We start from the raw sequence: 18,577 nt of genomic DNA on the forward strand, positions 1-18,577 counted from the left end.
AACGTGTGAAAAGAAACAAAGTGAAAGTTCTGCAGTATTTGTCTTGAGCCGGATGGGGGTTGAATAATTCCCGCACCTGGTAAATAATGCAGCACATGGGTGCCTTTTTACCAGTGTTGTATTCTATGTATAATTATTCCCTATTGATTGCATTCCTGAAGCAGCCTGGCTTGAGACATCTCTTGCATTGGAATGTGTGAGGTAATGTTTAAAAATTCTCTACAGCAGACTGAGCAGAGGATGTGATGACTTTTACTTAATTAAATTATAAACTTTGGTATTGTCTCTTCATCTTTTTTTTAATTCTACAACTAGGTGCAGTTAATACCTTGAATTCTGAGCTTTCCTGGGGAAAACCAGGAGTTACATAAAGAATTTATCACAACAGTTTTGGCTTGCCGTAATTTAACAGGGTTAAACTAGAGGAGGATGCAGCGTTTAACAATTCTGATCCTTGTGCAATCAGTGGTTTGAGTGGGGTTCAGAATTTAGCAGTACACTCAGAATTGGGGCCCACTCTTAAATTTCTGACTACATACGGACCACATTTAGCTCATGTCAATATTAAATATTTTAATGTCAACATCTAAAGGAGCTACAGAAAAAAACCCTGCTACACTTAGTAACAGCTGAGAGGTTTGACATGGTGTCCCTCCAAGTGGTACACCTACCTTATGCACATAGGAAATTTGTTGAACAGCTTGGCTTAAGGAGCTATTTGGTTACTAGCTAGGGGTGCACATATATTGCTTTCACTATTAATATTTAAATCACATTCTACAGATTGTATAGGCTGCAGCTGATTTGGGAGAAACCTATACTTTTTTGTGGCCAAATATAATTTGGATACCTCAATTATCTGCTATCTTATTCCAATAAGGCTGGCTAGTAACACTGATGCAAAGGCTGAACCTATAATCATAATTGAACATGTGTCAATAAATTCACTTGTTGCTAAATTAAGCCCAGTCTAATAGTTGCGTTTAACCTTTAATAGCTGTTGGAAGTTCTCAGCACTATCAGGTCTTCCCACAGTTCGATATTGTTGCTAAATGCACGTGGCAAGATTTGCTAAATTACTGATGAACTTAGGGATACCAATCGAATTGCTAGTCAAGATAATTAGATTGCATGAAGGAAATTATGCAAAAGTGAGATGGAGATAGAGGGGAGAACTTACAAGAGAAATACTTGTGAAGCAAGGCGTGCGACAAGGTTGCTTGCTGGCACCTACCTTGTTTACTCTATATGTAAATGATATCCCCTCTTCCCTGGCAGGATGTAAAAATGATTCTCCCAAGTTGGGGGGGAAGTGATACCCGCACTACTCTTTGCAGATGACACTATTGACACTATTTGACATAATTTCACAAACCCCCCTGCGGGCTCCAAAACTTGCTAAATTCCGTTCATTTGTTCAGTACTAAGAAGGGACTTGATGTTAACCCTACAAAGACTAAATATATGTCTATTAACTCAAATAAAGCTTTTAAAAATAAACTAGAGTTAAAATGCCAAAGACTAGAATATGTGAATAGCTTTAACTATTTAGGAATCACATTGGACTCCTGGAAACCAGAATTAGAAGAAAAAAAAACTTGTTCTGCTCCAAAACTGCACTCCCATTATAAAGAAACACAGCGGGAGTACCTCTAAGGCGGTTTCTCCCGCCATAGAGGTTTTTAAATTCAAGGCCCAGTCAGAAGCCTTATATGGGGCAGAACTTTGGGGTCCGCAATGCAATGTAGCTTCGAAATTGGAGAAAATAAATTTATTCGTAAGATACTGTCATTACCGAATAGAACTCCAATGCTTCCGGTTTTTTTTTATATTAATTTAAAGCGCACTGATAGTCTTGCTGCGTTACGCCCCCTTTTATTTTGAGTTAGAATTTGGTCTACGGATGAGCTTACAGGAAATAATGCCTTTTGGTCTTTTAAAAGGTATTCAATGGTTTAAACATATCTCGAGCTGGTTTAAAAAAATAGGATTATCACACTATTGGGATAACCCCTAATGTTTAATTAGGGCATGCAGCAAGGTAGTAAAAACATCATTTTGGAACTACTTAAGTATTAATCTGCTACATGACACCAGTTTAGGATCTTTAACCACATCTTTCTGTTATTTAAAGATATCGCCCAATTCGAACCTCTGTTGGACGAGGTAAATCCACCGATTGCCAAATCATTATACCTGAAATTCAGATATGGGGTTTTGCAAACTAATGATAAGAAATCCAAATGGGGTAGTAATGCAAATGATAAAGACTTTGATGAGTGTACCTTTAGCAAAAAATTGTCTCAAGTTAAGGAAAATGATATTCACATTTTATATTTCTGTCCCGCATATGAACATCCAAGAAAAAGGTGGATTAAACCGTTATGTAATATCTTAAAATTAAGACATTGTGGGCAGGCAGAGCGGATCTTACGATCTGATACTACACAATTCGTGTTTTTTTGTGTATCGAGATTCCTTTGTAATGTAATGTATTTTAGAGCTAAAAATGGTCTGAAATTGTAAAAGCTGTAACACAAAAATTCTAGTAACTAATGGGTACAATTAGTTTATCTAATTTAAATGATGGTCTGTTCTTAACCCTCAAAAACCTGTGGATAATTAGCTATTGTTGGTTTGATCTAATAGTAGTATTATGATCTGTGATGGAATATCTGAGCAACTTCCTTTTTTCTTTTTTTTTTTTTTTTTTAAGGACCTTTATTTGTCAGCAAGGAAATACAAACATGGGCCTACACCCATTCCGGCCGGCCGCTAATTAAGTCGGAAATAGAGCAATACATTATAGAAAAAGACAGCGGCACGGAAATCAAAGTCTGAAGAGCGTCCAGGATAGAACACACGCGTAAACTCACAATGTGAGAACAAGGATCTAAGAAGGTCCATTTTACAACAAAGAAAAATAAAATGAAAATGAAAATCAATGCCGTACAGTCATACACGCTCCTACGATAGCGAACAAAAAGCAGAAAACCCGCCAGCAGTGCAAATGCATTCGAAGTATTGAGGGATAGGGCTGTTGGGTCAGGATAGTTATAAAAAACACACACAGTTTGGTACGAGCTACGCCCCATCCCTCTAAGCGAAACACACTGTAGGAAACATAAAAGACGACGACATCGAAAAGAGAAACACAAAGGGTCATAAAGACAAAGAAAGGACAAATTAACAATCCCATCCCCCTACCCTCCACCCTGCACCCCTGCAGAAGGTTACAGCCTACCCCCCCCCCCCAGCAGCGTGCCTGTCGCCCTAATTAAGAAACCAGAAATATAGAGAAGAAGAGAGAAAAAAGAAGAAACATTTTTGGAGAAGGGCCATCGACCCGGCCACCCGGCCCTCCCCACACCGCGTGCAATAATCGTCAGACAGCAATGGTAGAAGGACTACGAAAACAAGTAATCATGTATAGCACAATCAATTATACCCCCGCTGAGTGTCCCTTAAATCACCGTCAAACAACAAAAAGTCCCACCATGTCCCAAAAGATCTCACCCCTGGCCTCTTCTAGCCATAGTACCAATGTACATCTCGCTCGCAATCGGCATACAAAATAGCATGAAGGGTTCAAATGAAGTGTCGTTGCTCCATAGGTCGTTAGCCACCAGTACCCCGCCGAAGACGTATGGCGGAAATCTGTCTGTATCAATATCAACACCAATAACAACCTCCAATTCGAACACAGTTGCGCCAGCCATGGAAAAGGAATCACACGATGCGGCAAGCGCTGAAACACCGCCGGGGCAGCCCAAAACACGGATCGACGTCGTTCTGTCACTCACCAAGCAGACAAGGGCTTCAATGAGTCAATCACACGTGCAACAGATGTACCCACAGCAGTCTCATGAACCAAGGCTATCAGTGACTCTACGGACTTAAACGTAGCGGAGGCATTCGTCAGTGACACTGAGGCGGGCAGATCGGCGCCTACACGAGAATGAACCAAGCCTACATGGAACGGCGGAACAACAACAATGGCGGCCATCCTTCTTCCCAGGTCCCGGGCCTCCCGGATCAGGGTCATTTGCAGGGTTGTTAATGCAGCCAATACATCCCTGGACGTGGGCTCTTTCTCACGATGCCAACCCCCGGGTCTCTCTTGTACAGCGGTTTCTCTGCCCGGAGGAAGGGTGCGGAAAAGGGTGTCATCCGCCATCTTAGCCGTTACGGCCTCCTCCTTCTCCATCGCACCTCAGGACCGGGCCCCACACCAGGATGTAACAGGATTCACAGGAGGACCCCAAAAGTCAAAGCAGGCATCTCAACGGAGGGTCACCAAAGGGCTAAACAAATTCTCTTCTGCTCCCCGGGAGGCACCCGTCAGTCCCGGGAGAAGTTGTTAATGCCCCGGCATCACACCGAGGGGGGGCCGAGTACCATGGTTTCCTTCCGGTCCTGCTGTGCCGCACTTCCCGCAGAGCAATCTGCTATTCGGAGGAGGTCGGCACTGTTGCCTTTGGCCAGCAGATCTCAGGTTCCCTCCGACCGGCTCCCCTCCGCAGCCAGAGGCCGCCATTGTTGCAGTCGTGGCCGGATACTCCTCTCACTCGAGATCCCGGTCCCGACACAATGAAGGCCGCCACACAGTCGGGGGCATTTCTTCGGGTCTACCGCACGGAGAAGCCTCAGGAGCAGACGGTAAGTGAACGGTGTCCTTCGCCTACTTAGATATGCAATTCCTGCACCGGATAATTGCCAGGATATATGTGCGGGGTGAGGGGGCTCACGGAGCCGAGCGTTTATGCAGCCATCTTGGTCGCCATCTTGGCTTCTCCCTCAGCAACTTCCTTTTTAAACATTTTTTAACGTTTTTAAAATTTATATTAATTGGATTTTTAATTAACTGTTTTTATTTTGTAAATAGGCGATGAATTTGTTGGAAACTCTGATCCCCCTTAGGCTATTATTGTCAAGGTTGTAAAATCGCTGTGATCCAGATATTGATGTAATGTAATTTATTCTTATGAACTTTTATGGTCTAAATTGACCGAAATAAAGTATTGAAGAAGAAATTACTGATGACTCTTCTGACCACTCTGATGAGAAGTCTGGTTTTATCCAGACAGCATGTTTGCTCTCGCTTAACAAGGACGCTGCAGACCAACTACATCTGATCATGGTGTTATTTGAACACAAATCAAACAAAATGATTCCCTTGGGTCGTGTACAGAAGAAGCTTGGAATTAGCTATAACCACAATCAAATATAAACACATTAACTAAAGAAATTGATCAAAAATGAAGTTACATAACAATTTATTGAGACAATAAAAAGACAATTTATAATTACACTGGAAAAAATGTTAAAAAACAATTGAAACAATTAAAATACTATATACTTTTGTGACCAGCACAAAAATGAAGGACAGACAGAACTCAATTGTAAAACATACAAATTAGAGATTACAGAGCGTACATTCACAATTAAAATTTCAACAACCCCTGGTTTTATAACCTTACAATCTTATATACACCGGGGGGGAAAAAAGATGAATTGTACAGAAAATTGCGTCGACGCGTTTCGGTGGTTTGCGTATTATTATGTGCCACCTTTATCAAGACTATTGGTTTGTTGTCTGTCGTGTTACTGGATCCTTATGGTTGTCCTACAATAGATATACATACAATTAATTGACTGAATTGAGAGAACACTATACTTTACAGTAATTCACAGGTACAATGTCTAGCCTATTAATAAATGGTATTGCTTAATGGCTGCTCTTTATACGTGAGTTATGTATTCTATTACTTCACAATTTTCTCTACATGCAAACTCTCTGGAACACAGGGTCCCTAGGTAGTTGGAACTTAATCTGGTTATGATATTTGAGACTTCTCTAGTAAAGACCTAGATTTCGACACAATGGTAGACACTGTTAGCCTAGTAGGCGTAGCTGGGTGGGGGCAGATACTAACGTCCTAAATTTCGACACAATGCTAGATACTGTAAGCCTTGTAGGCGTAGCTGGGTGGGGGCAGATACTAAAGTGGCATACTCTCCCTAAGTCAGAAGCAAGATTGTGCTTATGGGGTACTCTCTCTACTCTCTTGCTAATTGTAGAGTATTAGTCTATGCAAAATAGAAGAAGGCATAGACTTCACATCTGTATGTGAATGTATCGGCTGTATCTCTATTACTAAAGTTCAAAGAGACTCAAAAAAGCTTCATAGTAGGTAAACACATTTAAAATTGTGTTTCGCTACTCAAGTTCTGCTTTTACCTGTTTGGTGGGATTCCTTATTATGTAGAAGATAAAAATTCTTTCAAGATGTGAGGAGATATTCTTATTGGGCGGTAACTATCTGGAGAGAAAAGAATATAAAACGGCTAAAATAAGTAGGAGGTGGAAAAAATCCTATGTCCTTAATATTAATTTAAACTGATTACTTGACATACCTGGAGGTTACTGATGATTCTCCTATCCAATAAGGATTAGAAATTTTTTTTAAAATCTGTAAATCTTCAGACACTTCTATGTCACTACTCTTTAGTTGTTCTTAACTTGTAGCGGGGATGAATATTAAGATCAATGGTGGTTGGCTTCAATGATCAAAACGAGTCTCTCTTGGGGGAAAAAAATGAAAGAGAAGGGAGTACTTTTAGACCTCAATTATATGAGACGGAGTAGATGGTTGTGGAAATGCGCCTGGACTACAAATTTACCAATAGCGTCATCTTACCTATAATGATCAAAAAGAGATCTCGCAGTCGAAGGAATAATAAAGGCGCGGTGAGCTGCCTTTACTTTTGTGAGCGTTGGGGTAGTTTCTTAAAAAATGGTATAATCGTATCCCCTAGAGGAGAAGGGTAGAACAATAGTTCAATTTTAGTTCGTTAGATGGTGTGGCCTCTTCAAAAGTTCCCTCCCGAACTCGGTCTTACCTGCTGCAGCAAAAGCGTCCGTTCGTATCAGGTCTTCGTTTTCAAATGAAAGATTCTTAGTGAATCGCGGGCTTTGTTTAAATACACCCCTTTGTGCTGTGATTGGATAAAGCTGAAGTATTAAATGGTCCAATCATATGTGAGTGCTGTTGAAGCTGCCTATTTGCATGTTTGGGCTTACTAAGCGCTCTATTCTATTGGCTATCAGGAGGTTAAGGGGTGTGTTTCTTTGAAAGTTTAATACAGTTTCCAATGAGGTCCTCAAGGCGGTGGTGAACACACCAGTACCTTTGGAAAGATTTTCGTAACCTTTTTCCTTGACAAGGAGAAATAATTCAACTGGGTGTGTTAGTTATGTGTATGTGGGCGTTACTTGAAAGTCACCGGTTTCTCTTACACTTTTGGAGAACTGTCAAATGTCTACATTCTTGGTGAGGCCAATACTTAAATTGAGTCAGTTGTGGCAGTAGGGAGCCACTGACACCGTTTTCTGGAGAGCAGGGCGTATTTTTAATCAGCAGACTTTGACCCAGGACAAGCGAGAGAAAAGCAGCAAAGGGGGAAAGAAGGTGGAAGTGAAAGATAAAAAAACAGGAACAAAAGGAGCGAGCAGTGATGAAAAAAGATATACAGCGATACCAAAGGGGATGATGGACGGAGTGTTGGAGCAAATCAAACCCTCACCCCCAGTCAACTGATTTGGGTTTAAACCATCATCATTCTTTAGCTCACTCCACCACCCCAGTTCAGACATGGCCATATGCAAATCAGTCTGACCCTGTGCCTCATGGGAACAGTCCAGCCTGAACTGCCAAGCCATGTCTTCCCTGGACCGGAAACAAGCATCCTGGGACCGGTTGCTGGCTAATCAGCCATCATCAGCCAGGCTAGCTTGAATCTAGTGGCAAAGTGAGCCAGGGACCCACGTCTGGGCATACCCTGCCAACTCAGGGCGAACAAAGCGATACCAAAGGGGATGATGGATGGAGCGTTGTAGGAAATCAAACAACTGATCTGGGTTTAATCCATCATCATTCTTTAGCTCACTGCACCACCTTAGTTCAGACATGGCTACACAATTACCAACCACCACACTCCTACAATATGGCAATTTAGACTATTCCAGGTGCGCAAAGCTTTCAGAATGGCTTGGGCGGCAGGTATTAGTCATTTGTAATGCACATTGAAGTAATGAACAACTGTTGTTGTGATCAACTCTAAATTACACAAAGAGTTCCATCATGTGGCAGGCTGTCCTAAGTGTCAGAGCCACACCCGATCACCGAAAACCATTGGCTCAAATTAAACACCGGGGCAGGGAGAGAAAATTAGTAGATGAAAGAGTCATTAGGTGAAATAATACTTTAGAAAGCATTGGTACCAATGGGCTTCTTAGAGCATTTGGGCCGCAACACTGTACAAATTAAGCACTGATGTGAGTCTGAAGTTGTTTGTAAATTCCACACGTGGTCCTCACCCCTAAATTGTGTCCTTCAGTTACTGGACCCTTGATGTTGCTCAGCAGGCTCTTTATTAAAGCTTTTGGTCTTTTCATGACAGTGAATGGGCCCGTTTGCACTGGACCCACACCGCTTGCACTGAAGTTTATCGCGAGCCGCCACCAGCCCGTCTCTTTGCACAGCAAGCATTGATCGCCCGCAGAGAACTGCCAATCCAAAGCTCCAGCCTGCACATCCGCTACATCTGGCCTGCACTTCGAGCCACGCCGTTCACTGACAGCAGCACTCTCCTTGCTCTCTGCGGCTCTCCCCGATGCGAACGGGACTCTGGGCACAGAATTTGAGAAGGTAAACCTTCAGTAGGTCTAATATGGGACTGCATCCGACCCATACTTCATTAAGATTGGCCTGAACTTTTGCCTGTGACCCGATTCAATGCGACCAGATAGCTGTGGTTGGCACTTTATGCTTTTATGTGCAATATTGCAGTTTATTCTTTATAAATTCATAACTCTGATTCTACTGATGGCATTTTTGTCATTTTGTTTTTGTTTTATTCATAAAATTTTACTCTATGTTTCTAACCTGGTGTGGGGTATTTTTGTGTGGTGTTCTCAGTGTTTTACTGTTTGAAGTGTTGGAAAAATACTTCAAACATTGCCGCTATGTTAAGTCTGACTGTTTTGTGCCACGCAACCAGGGGGTTGACCACAAGTTAAATTTGGTTTTGCTTGTGCCATACCCTGACTAAGATTGTGGTTGCTGCTTGACCAGGGCTCACACACCAGTAAAACAAGAATCCAATTTCTAACAATGATTTTGCACCAAACTGACAAAAATCCAATCAGTAGAACTGGAGATATGCAATTTCAAAGAATTTACAATAAGTGTAGAGCCTAAAAGCACAAAGCGCCAGTTGTGGTTATTTGGTCATGCAAGCCCAGGTGAAAGTCACGGGTTTAGGCTGACCACGTTGGAGTGGAGGCCGCATACAGGTCCTGCTTAAAAAAGTTACATACAAAAGTCCAGCATTAAGAGTTCTGTTTACGTTGGAGGAGGGTGTGAAGAGCAGGGAGAGCGTCATGGAGGGTCATCTCTGTAGTCTGAAGAGTAGGCTGGGCTTCCTGGACAGTCATCGCTGTAGTGCTAAGATTCCGTTGGGCATCATGCATTGGCAGTCAATGCAAGTTGTTGATGCTGTAGCATGAAGTGCAGATTTCACATTACTGGTTGTTGATGCCGGTTGCTGTATGGCAAAGAGTCAGGTACACCGAAGCTTCGCATTGGTGGACAGTGCAGGAGGCGGGATCTTGGTTCAATGGGCAGTTTTTTGGGCCCATACAGACCAAAACAATCAGATTACTTCTTTTCCTAATTGGGGGTGTCAACCAATGCCACACCAGGGGACCAGGGGCTTGGAGACACCTCTTGAGGATCAGGCACTCACTCCAACAGAGGCCAGCAGGGCTCAGTCTGGTCGAGTTGCAGGTCCAGTGTAGCAGGGCAGCTGGGCAGTTGCAGGGAGACCTCTGGAGCTTGCTATGTCCCAGTAGCTCAGAGCTGGAAGTTAGTCAGCTGACCTTGGGAATCATTTCAGACTGGCATGAATGGTGCAGGTCCAGTCTTCCTTCTCTGACAGTAGAGAGTAGATACAGCAGGTCGAGTGCAACAGGTCAGCTGGGCAGTCCTTCTTTTGTAAAATACACAGGTCCAGAGGTGTACTGGAGAGTGGGTCTAAGGGACCAATTTTTATATCTGATTCCCACTTTGAAGTGGAAGAAACTTCTGGAGCTTTCCTCTTCAGAGGTTTCTACAATGTTCTGCCTCCCTTCCCTTTTTCCAGTATGTCTGTGGGCACTAAAGGCTTGAGGGAAGTCCTTTGTGTGCGAGCTGGGCCAGTGCCATTGAAGTGCAAGTGTGGTAGGTGACATCTCCGCTCACTCATCAAGGCAAGATGGCCTATCCTGCCAATACCCAGACCCCCAATTGTGATGATTCAGTTTAAGAGGAATACACAAAGGGCAACTGTCAACTACACCTAGTCATGTGACCCAGGAATAGGCTGCAAACACCATATAGATAGGACAAAAAATGCCATCTTTCTGAAAGTGACATTTTCAGAATTGTGACTTAAAATCCAACTTAACTATTGACGAGGGGTTTAAATTGCAATTCCTCATACACCAAACATGACTTCCTATCTGTTCCCACACAACAGTTAGCACTTATTAATTTTAATAAGTGAAAGCAAGTTATCTTATGAGAGAGGTAGGCTTCACACTAAAATGAGAGAGTTTTTCACTTTCAGGACATGGAAAACTTAATAGTACACGTCTAACTATTTAAATACAACTCACCCTGCCCAATAGGCTATTCATGGCTAACCTTAGGAGTGACTTATATGTTTTAAAAAAGGAAGGTTTAGGCCTGGCAAAAGGTTTAGTTTTACAGGTCAAAATGGCAGTCTAAAACTGCACCCACAGGCTGCAATGGCAGGGCTAAAACAAGTTTTAAAGAGCTACTTAAGTGGGTAGTACAATACGTTCTGGGGCCCCACTAGAAGCATTTAATTTACAGGCCCTGGGTACCTGTAATACCACTTTACTAAGGTCATATAAGTAAATTAAATGTGCTTGTTGGGTGTATGTCAATTTCACCATTTTCAAAGGGCAGAGCACAAACACTTTAGCACTGGTTAGCAGTGGTAAAGTGTGCAGAGTCCTGAAGTCAACAAAAGCTAATTCAGCAAATCAGGAGGGGTGAAGTAAAACGTTTGGGGGATCCTGCAGAGAGGGCCAGGTCCAACACCCTCTTAATCATTTTTCTTTTCCTCTTCCTGTTTTGTAGTAGAGATTCCTCTTTTTCCAGCCACTCCCTCTTGCCACTCCGCATTTACACATAAGACTTAGCTTTACATATGTATATTCTAAGTAGAGAACTGTGCCCATGTAAAATAGAAGCGCAGTAGAAATAGATCTACACAGGAACCTTAGTGAATTGCATTTTGTGAGCTTGTGAATTAACACTACAGGTATAATGCTACACGTGCTAATAAATGGCTTTGTGAATTGCCCCTCATAATTCTGAAACACTGCCAATTTGGCACTCAACTTGCCCTGTTTCTTGCACATGTTAGCAATGATGGATTCATTTACAAAGCGGTTGATACCCATACTTCATGATTTCAAATCCCTTCGTGGGTCTGCTTTAATCTAGTAAAAGCCTTGTAACAGCTATATTATTTAGCATTATTGCACCAGAGCCTTTCGTTCATCTCTATCAATACTCAGTAGAATTAGCTTCACAGTTTTTGTGATTGTGGATCAGCATATATCTGACAATTTGGAAAGGACTTCCTCCCAGTACGTATTTATTGGAAAGCAGGTTGCCAAGCAGTGAAACATTATCTAAATTCTCACCACAAATGATACATATACGCTACATTTAAAATTTCACTTGAAGAAACTAGCAGGTGTTCTACATGTGCAATGCTCAGTAAAGAAGTGCCCCTGGCACAGCCTGGCTATTATTAACATGTCTTCAATGTGATATTAAGATCGAGAAATTACTGCTTTTTTTGCTGATCATTGCATGCTTAATTTAATTCTGATATCATGTAAATTGTTCTTGCGGTTTTCAATAAAAGAAACCGTATGTTTTAACAGAATTACAAAAGTGCTTATTTTTGTGACGAGTCGGGAAGCCACTTCTAAATAGAACAACATCTGTAAAGATGGCACTTCACATTATCAGCAAAAGAAACAAAAATCAAAAATGTCATAAAATGTAGAATATTGCTAAAGCTGAAAAAACTTTGAATACCATTATTTTCTAATTAATTCCCTATTGTATCACGATACAAAGGATGTATCATAAACAAAACCAATGAAAATTGAGAAATATCCCAAAATTAGGCATATCACGCCACTTGTGCGTAATTGACTGTACCTGCCATCTTAAATTTCTTAAACAACATCTTGTTAAATTCTTATAGATGTCATTGCTGAGCATTGAAATTATCACTGAGCTGAATAGTGATGGCAGTGGTTTGAAGTTGTTAAAGTGCATCATTTGCTTGATCCTCTCCTCAAATGTTGTCCTGTGCTAAAGCTTGAAGTCTAGGACCGTGATTTCCCATGGACCAAGGCCATTTATTATCTCTTCAGGCATGAATGCTATTATAAATCTGATGTGCTGCGGCAACAAAGACCTGAGTGGGACGGGTATGCCCAGACGTGGGTCCCGTGATCTCCCTGCCTTTGGAGTCAAGCTAGTCTGTCTGATGAGGGGTAAAACCCCGAAACCGGTCCCAGGAGGCTTGATTCTGGTTCAGGGAGGACCTGGCTTGGCAGTTTGGGCTGGACTGTTCCTATGAGGAGCAGGGTCAAGACTAATTTGCAGATGACTAGATTTAAACTGGAATGGCATGGAGAGCTAAATAAACTATGGATTTAGGCCCAGATCTCTGTACTGGGGTGAATGTTTGACATTGTTCAATTTTCTGTCCATCAATTGTTCTTTTTGCATATAAATCTGATGACAATGGCTTGTAATTGTGTGATATACACAAATGTTGAAAGCAGAGGAGGGCTCTATTTAGGAAAAGAGAAGAAAAATATTGATATTTAAATTATGTTAGTACTACATAAATACAAGAAGGACAAGTTGGAATGGTTATTTTTAACAGAGTGGCAATCCTTGTAACAACACAACACTTCTTCTTCCTGGAAGAGTATCCACAGTTCTAGAAGTATACTGAAGTGGCAGTGGCTGAGGTCCTTCTTTTAATATACGGTTGTGCCTTTGAAGTGGGGAGCAGCTACTCAAGGTCTGCCTTTGTAATGCACAGATGCCCTGCCTACCCTGCACTACCACCAAGGTGTACAAAGTTAAAATGCAGGGTCGTTAGGCCCTTTGTGTGGAGGCACTACGCAGCCTATTCAAGTGTACGTGTGGCTGGGTCCACCTCCTCCCTCACATCCTGCCAGTGATGGCCCATCGAGTCACACCTAATCTTCCATTGTGTGTGGCTGTCTAAAAGTTATACACAAAGCACAAATACCAACTACACCCAGTAATGTGACCAGACAGCCTTCAGGCACCAATGGCTAAGGCAAGAAAATGACAACTTTCTAAAAGTGTCATTTAAAGAATTGTAATTTAAAATCCAACTTAACCCTAAGTTAGGATTTTAAAATAAGATTCCAGAGACACTAAACATGGACCGGTTATCTCTTACCATTTGGAAATGAGCCTTATACAATGTAATAAGGCAACTTTTATCCTATGGGAGAGATAGGTCTTGCAGTAGTTAAAAATTCATTTCAGAGTTTTTAACTACCAGGACATGTAAGACTTAAAGGTAGATGTTCAATGTTTTAAATAGACTGCACCATGCCCTTGGGCCTACCTTAGGGGTGACTTATATGTCTTACAAAGGAAGGTTTGGGTCTGGTGAAAGGTTTATTTTGCCAGGTTGAAATAGTAGTTTAAAATTGCATACACAGGTTCTGAAATATCAGTCCTGAGACAAGTTTAAATAGCTACTTAAGTGGGTGGCACAAACAGTTCTGCTGCCTCACCAGTAGCATAACATTTACAGGCCCTGGGCACATGTAGTGCACTTTACTAGAGACTTATAAGTAAGTTAAATGTGCCAGTTGGGTATAAGCCAATGCTAACAGGTTTTAGAGAAAGAGCACACACACTTTAGCACTGACAACGTATGCAGAGTCCTAAAGCTAGCAAAAACGTTAACAAACACAGGAGGTCTAAAGGCAAAATGTTAGGGTGAAACCACGCCAAGGATGCCAGGTCTACCAATCTTTTATTAAATTTTACTCTATTTTTCTAAATTGGTTGGCCATTTCCCTTGTGCATCTTTTGTTTTATTACTGTTTGTGTGGTACATAAATACTTTACTCATTGTGTCTACGTTAAGCCTGACTGCTTCTGTGCTAAGGTACCAGGGTGTTAAGCGCCGGTTATTTTAGCAACTTTTTGTATTTCACTCTGACAAGGATTGTGGTTGCTGCTTGAGATGGGTTTCACACCCCTCAACCAACAGCCAAATTTCCCACATGGGTAATGGTTTTGAGGGTTCTGTTGTCATATGTCTCGTGTAGGCTCCATGTAATTTTCCCTATTTTAGCGTGAGCATGTTGCAAACTGTCCTCCGCTTTGCACACATTACTATACAAACATATTTTGCTTGGTTCCACACTGGACTTTCATACAGAACCTGCTGCTGTTTTTGCATTCTGTTCTTTCCTGGCATTTAGTCTGCACACCGTAGACAAGGTCAAACAACAATGCACTGTTCTTGTCAGGCCTCAGCACCTGGATAGAACACAAAAATGCAGCTGCTGTTTGGGAACACGTACTTCTGCCATGTAGGTATACACAAATAGGTAACAACACACTTGGAGAAAGTAAGAAATGTAGAACTTTCATCTGTGCATGCTACGGTACGGTGTCTGCAGAAACACCCAGAGATCTTCAGATATATAATCATTTTGCTTCTGTAGAAGAGGAGGGGATCAGTCTACATTTTGTTATATAATGAGAACTCCTTTTATGATTTATGGACTACTTACTATGCTGAACGTATTTGTGTTAAACATCTACTTACATATTGTGGCTTCGTATACTGCATACTAGAACAAGATAGTTAAAATAAACATTTAAACTTTTCTTGTGTCTCTGTCACATCTTATTGTGGACTAGTGGACTAGTCTGAGTGTGAGAGTGAAAGGGTGTGTCCTGCAACCGCGATATCTGAGACGGTCAGGAGTGTTATGTTCTGAGGTGTCTAATCACTTGTTCTTCTGTGAGTAGGAGGGCAAGTGAGATACTATAGCTAGTCGGTCCCGGGCTCATGGGGACTCCGGTGGTAGGATGGCTGAGTCCCTGCCTACTAAGGTTCAATGATCCCAAGCATAGTTCTGTGACTCAGCAGAAACCCTGCACCACTATCACAGACTGTATTTAGATTCTGCTGAATAAAGTGCTACCAGTAGTGTGGGGGTGTGCGTTGCTATTTTAGGCAGGTGTACCATATTGATTATATATTTACATACATTTTGACTTTCATATTGTTTCGAATAGACCGATTGATATTCTCACTGAAGGAAAGAGAATATAGTACAATGACAGGAAGAAGACGTTTGAGTCCAATTGAATATAGTAAGTTAGGGTGCCCAATGTTTTTCAGTCACAAATCATCCTTATCTATTTTACTTCACATGAAAGAGGCTTTCAATAGATCAGTTTTCAGATGTATCTTGATCTGCATGTAGTAATTATCCTTTTAGATTCAACAATCCATCTTGGACTGCAATGTTTCATTTAAAAGTCAAATGAAAGTGAAACAAGATTGTTAAATATTTTCGACCGCAATGTTTCATGTAAAAGTCAAATGAAAGTAAAACAAGATTGTTACATATTTCCAGTTCCTCCACAGATAGCCTCTTGTCAAAAGAATAGTTCTGGGTGAAACATTACCTAGGTATTTGGGGCTCATCCCCTTGTAAAATAGGACTGTGATCTGAGACCTCTTCTTTCAACTCACACATTTCTCTGAGATTGTGAATCATCACGTTTTTTCATAACTTTTGGTTTGGAAACACATCCCGAGCATAGAGTAAGATTACATGGTTGCAACATCCCCATATGACAGATATCCTTAAGGGGTGTTAATACATTTAGGGGAAATTTACTAGCACTTTGCACCAGGTTTCAATTACAAAAGTGACACAAACCAGAAGTGTTGTGTTGGTGTTTACTTTGCAACGCAAATCATGATTTGCATTGGAAAGTTGATAAAGTTACATAAAGTAGTGTTGGATGCTGCTTTGCTCTGCTTTGCATCAGGGGCATTCTATGAGTTTACATGGGTGTTCCTGTGAAACTGCATATGGGTTTTTACACAAATGCCTATCGACTAACATTTGTTGACAGTCATCTGCACCACAAATGTATGCCTTCTAAAGGCAGGCATAACTGTGGAGCAAGTTTTAAAGGGCTCCACACTTTTCCGACTTTGCATGTGTGCTACACTCTACAGCACACATACAGAGTGGGAAGACTATCTCAAAGCATGTTTTTTATACTGAAATGGTATCCCTTCCAGTAAAAATCTGAGCTTAACAAAACATTCACACAATTGCACTGTGTTGCACAGGTGTGTGCATTTGCACCTGGGATGCTCAAGAACTCCTTTTCGCTCAACCCCATTCATAAACTTTAATTTCTGTACTATGTTGCAGCAAAAGTTACTGAATATGGCCGCTAAAGTTACCTTTGTGACATAATTAGCCTCTTAACTGCTGACAGATCCCTCCCCCCTTCCCCCCCCCCCCCCCCAGGTGATGAGCCTTTTTTTGGCCTATTTAGAGTGGTTCGCACTTAGGGCTCCATAACATGTTTCCACATAAAGTATTCTCAGCAAGTTTGTGTCCTTTTTTTTCCAACATCCTGAGGATTCTAAAAATACTCAGGTTTTGTGGATTCCCCAAGATGGGACTTAGAATATATGGAACATTTGGCTAAATTTAGTTTTTTGCTGTACAAATTGGAAAAAAGTGCTATAGATAAAAGTGTCTGTCTTTTTTAAAAATGGCTTCAACAGTTTGCTGTGATAAAGTCACCATTTTCCAAGATTTCAGGAACATGCAGCGTTGAATAAGAAAAACATAGTTTTTATTACAGTTTTGTCATTTTTCAAAGAGGTAGCTAATTTTTCCTATTTTTGTGCTCTCAACTTACTTTCAGTTTGTGGTGCAAACTAGCGTAAAAGCAATGGATGATCTAGACAACCTATAGATTTCTGGAAAGCAGACAACATTCCAAATTAAGCAAGGGGTTAAATGTGTACATAATACAAGGTTTTCTCAAAGCAACTTACTGCTAACATGAATGGACACAAGATATGGAGTTTAGGAGTGCTGGTTATATGATTTAGAGAGTATGTTTCAAAATGTCTAATTTCTTACACACTGGCTTATATATGGAAGTCACATGTGTAGCGAAATCCAATTGGTATAACAAATACCCTGCCATTCTATACTCCTACATGTCGTCCAATAAAAATGCTACCTCACTTGTGTTTGTAGGACTAGTGCCAGGAAACGGCCCAAAATGAAACATGGATAAATCAAATTTTTCCCCTCAAAACTGATCCAGTTTCTTACAAAGTAGGTAGCTGTGCATTTTTGGCCCTAGCTTAGCTGCCACTAGAGGAAACCTAGCAAACTTGTATATTTATGAAAACTAGATATGTAGGGGAATTCAGGATGCGGTGACTTGTGTGGCTCTCACCAGGTTGCGTTACCCAGAACCACTGGCAAACCTCAAACTTTGACTAAAAGAAAACTCAATCTCCTCACATTTCTGTGATGGAATGTTCTGCAATCTGTGGCGAGCCATAGAAGTCCTGCCACCCAGCATTCCCGTAAGTCTTCTGAAAACAATGATACCCTAGTTGTGTGGGTAGGCCTAGTGGCTGTGACAGAACACAGCCCAAAATGTGATATGGTACAACAGATTTTTTCACTCAAAACTGATCCACTTTTTACAAAACAAGTAGTTGTGCATTTTGTGCCCTAACTCAGTCAGCACCTAAGGAAACCTAGCAAACCTGTACATTTTTGAAAACTAAAAACCTAAGGAATTCCAGGATTGGGTGACCTGTGTGGCTCTCACCAGGTTGTGTATCTCAGAATCCCTTGCAAACCTCAAACTTTGACAAAAAAACACCTTTTCCTCACCTTTCTGTGAAGGAAAGTTCTGGAATCTGCAGGGAGCTAGACACCTTCTTCAGCCAACATTCTTCTAAGTCTTCTCAAAAGAATTATACCTCACCTGTGTTGCTAGGCCTAGTGCCCGCAACAGGAAACAGCCCAAAAGACAACATGGATACATCTCCTTTTTTCCACTCAAAATTGACTTGTTATTGCAAAGTGGGTAGCTGTGGATTTTGGGCCCTAGCTCAACCGGCACCTAGGGAAACCTAGAAAACCTGCACATGTTTGAAAACTAGACATCTAGGGGAGTCAAGTGTGGTTTGCCTTGTGTTGATCCCATGAGACTTTTTTATCTACAATGCCATGCAAACCCCACATTTTGCCTAAATTACCCATTTCCTTCCATTTCAGTGATAGAAACTTCAGAAATCGGCAGGAATCCATAACATTCCTACCACACAGCATTACCCC

Source organism: Lissotriton helveticus, chromosome 10 (genome assembly GCF_964261635.1).
Source record: "Lissotriton helveticus chromosome 10, aLisHel1.1, whole genome shotgun sequence".
In the NCBI taxonomy this organism is placed as follows: Eukaryota; Metazoa; Chordata; class Amphibia; order Caudata; family Salamandridae; genus Lissotriton; species Lissotriton helveticus.